The 3,441-nt window shown below is 33.9% G+C and overlaps 1 protein-coding gene across 1 annotated transcript in view; it reads left to right on the top strand.

The window, feature by feature from the left end:
- The window catches only part of LOC107268561 (brain tumor protein), a 14,846-nt gene extending 13,363 nt beyond the window's left edge, over nucleotides 1-1,483 (top strand). The window contains exon 11 of the mRNA XM_015741472.2: nucleotides 815-1,483. The gene's annotated coding sequence lies outside the window, so the exon portion shown is untranslated. The remainder of the gene's footprint in view (nucleotides 1-814) is intronic.
- The last annotated feature ends 1,958 nt before the right edge of the window (nucleotides 1,484-3,441 follow it).

Raw genomic sequence — 3,441 nt, 5'->3', positions numbered from 1 at the left:
AACACACATTTCATCTCCTCTTGAAGGTACCTCTTCGTTCTCGTACTTACTCGAAATTCTATTTTTTTTTTCTCTTCGCCAACCCCGTCTTCGATACCGTTGAAGCTCAAGATCAGCTAACCTAATGTAACCTAACCAAGATGGGCATTTTTTATATTTTGACTTTTGTCACGTGACCATCTCTTTTTTTTGTTTCTCTTCTTTCTTTCTCACTCCTGACGTTCAATCCAGTCTCGTACGTAATACACGAACGTTGGATATTTTTTCGACGAAAAGGCTTGAATTGAAACTTGTAACGCGAGAACGAGAGAAATGAAGAATTTACGACCATTTTTGCATTCCAATGTATATTATATGTATTTTTTTTTCGTAAATTTTCCTCGCGTCTCACTGGGAGTTTCGAATCTTTCTCCCTATCCCCTCCCCCACCACCACCACCCCCCTCAATCACTCCCCGACCCTTATTTTTCACGTCCATCGTTGACGTCGCGTTGCAATACGATTAGGTTCGTTCTTGACTTTTAGTGCCAAAAATATATATATATATATATATGTATATATGTATATATGAATAAAAGTGAGACAACAAGAACAGACATACAAAGAAGTAAATGGACCGTCTGATCAGTAACGAGACAACAGACGAGACAAAAAGAGAAGAAGAAAGGAGACGAGAGCGAAGAACTGAAAAGTAAAGAAAAAAGAGTGACAGAGACAGGAGAGAGGAGCAAATAAAAAAAGAAAAAGGAAAACCCAAGCTAAATAATATTTTGCTTTGGTTTTTTTTTTGATTTCCTATTCTCTTTTTTTTTAGGCTACTTATTCCTTCTCTCGTCGCTCACCAGAACACACGTCTATTAACGAACAACCCAAGACAGAGTCGGACCAAGACACGCAAAAATTGGCTAATCCCAAAATGAAAATTTCCCAGCAGAAATCGGAAAATGCACAACGAGGATGTGACGATGTCTGAAATTTTGCCAAAAAAAACGAATCGGACTAATTGCTTTAATACCTATGATATTTTTTTTTTTCTTAATTTTTTTCCTCCATTTTTCTCCACAATCCCCCCAAGTCCCTTGCTTTCTTTTATCTTATACTTATTCTCCAAAATCGAGTACCGATCGATCGGATCGATTCGATTTCATCGATCGTCGATGTAACCAAAAGCGCAAGTTTCCTAGGAACCGAAGCGAAGATGTGTGTGTGTGTGAGTGGCGTCTGGCGTGTATGTGCGAGGGTGTGAAAGAGGTACGAGAGAGGGGGAAAGAGTAGAGAAGAAAAGAAAAAACAAAAAAAAATACGTGAACTCCTTGATTAGTCAGTTAAAGTACAAATATTTAAATGTATTCTACATATATATATATATACATTAATACGTATATATATGTGCATATATATATATCGTATTTAGCATGTAAGTCGAATAAATGACGAGGAGGCGTTAGTAATGATGACGGATTGACAAAATGAAAAAAAAAAACGAAAGAAGATAAATATCAATTCCGTCATGCGAGGTGTACTACCCATGTTATAATGAATTAATTAGTTAATTAATATAGAGTATGGATAATTGTACACGCATACACCATATATAATATTTACTTCGTTCTCATTCCTTCGGGGTTTCTATATATGTACATTATTATTAGTCTTCAGTTTTTCGTTCTGTTTTTTACTTTTTTTGGTTTCGACGTATTTTTTGCGTTTTATTATTCAATTTATTCGTTGACTCGTCTGCGTAGTTCAAAATATATATTTTTTTTGCGTGCCTCATCTTTAATTATTATATTATTATTATTATTACTATTATTATTATTATTATTATTATTATTATTATTATTATTATTATTATTATTATTATTATTATTATTATTATTATTATTATTATTATTATTATTATTATTATTATTATTATTATTATTATTATTATTATTATTCCCCACTTAGAGATTAAGCCCAGACACTTTATTTATTTGTAAAAATCGTGGATGAAACAGGCTCGCGTTGTCGTTCGTTTTTACTATTTGACTTTTATTTTTGCCTTTTCTTCGTCGGACCCTTTCTTGTTCTTTTTTTTAAACCTTTCTTCTTTTACTCTCTCGCGCCATTTATCTTGGAGTGGTTGTAAATGCTGCTCAACGAGCGACGCGTGACGTTGACGAGTCTGGAGGAAAAGTAATGGTGAGCTTGAGTGACGTATTTAGAGTGGAGGGGATATTGCAAATGATAAATATAGTTATACCAACTATACACGTTGTACAGGCACGTTATTAACACGACACGTAGTTGTATTGTACTTCGAAAAAGGTGGCATTTTCAAATTAAGGGTCCGAGACATATCATATGGGGAATGACGGTTGTGGCCGTAATATTTTTTTCGCGAGTTTACGTAAACAAACAAAAAATACAAAATTGATATAAAAAAAAAAGGATGGACGGAGGCATTATGAATTTTTGACTTGAAGAGGGATGTTGACTCATCTTTGGAGTTTTTTTTTTTTTCAAAATTTTGATTTTCTCGAAATGATTTATGCTATTTATCTGAGTGTTGATACGAGCCTTTCTTTTTTTTTTATTCTCAATGACTAGTGATATTTTTACTCTTATCTTTGATTTGCGTTCGAACGACCGGCGAGGGCAAAGATCTCGAAAAGAAAAAAGAAAAGCTTCTCTTTATTTTCTCTTACGGACTCTGTTTTCTCTTTTTTGTTTATAATCTTTTTTTTTGGGGGGGGGGAGTGAGAAAGTTTTCTTTAAAGGAAAGAGACACCTGTCTCTATACTTAACTGCCTTCCGTCCCCCCGTCCCCCCTCACCCTTCGTGCGCACTCACTTCGCAGAAAATTTTTCTTTTTTTTGTTTTTATTATTATTTTGTTGTCTTAACGTTTCTTTTGGCTTGCTTTATTTTTTTTTTGCTCGCAGAGGCACTTCGACTGAACTGCCAATAGGCACGAGAGAGATAAAAAGAGAGCGAGAGTGTTAAGTGGTAGGAAAGGTTAAAACAAACCAAAAATAATATAAAAGACTTGCGCAAGATGAAGAAAAGCTAAATAAAAATCGACTTTATCCACTTCCAAAGTTCGTTGAGGCTAGTCCGCATGTTTGTTCAGTTTATATTTTTTGTCGTTCTATGTATACTATTTTTGTCTTTTGTATCGAGCGCGTTTACCTTTCGTACTTTGTGTATTATTACCTACCTGCGTTTTTTTGTGTCCGAATTTTATTCGTTTTTAATAATTATATTTATCTTTATTTTTGCCTTTTGTTTATTCCTTCTCTTTTTTTTGTGTTATTATATTCCTCCAGTTCCGATTTACCGTGATGAATAAATAAACGAATGAAAAAAAATAAACGATTACCCGTTAATTTGCCTTTACGAATTTATTCGTTTTATTAAACTCTTACCTGTGCCCTCCCCCCCCCCTTCTTTTCTTTTT

The sequence above is a fragment of the Cephus cinctus genome, unplaced genomic scaffold (genome assembly GCF_000341935.2).
Source record: "Cephus cinctus unplaced genomic scaffold, Ccin1 Ccin1_scaffold0564, whole genome shotgun sequence".
Classification (NCBI taxonomy): domain Eukaryota; kingdom Metazoa; phylum Arthropoda; class Insecta; order Hymenoptera; family Cephidae; genus Cephus; species Cephus cinctus.
Note: the sequence above shows the minus strand (reverse complement) of the source record. Positions and strands in the feature narration are given on the sequence as shown.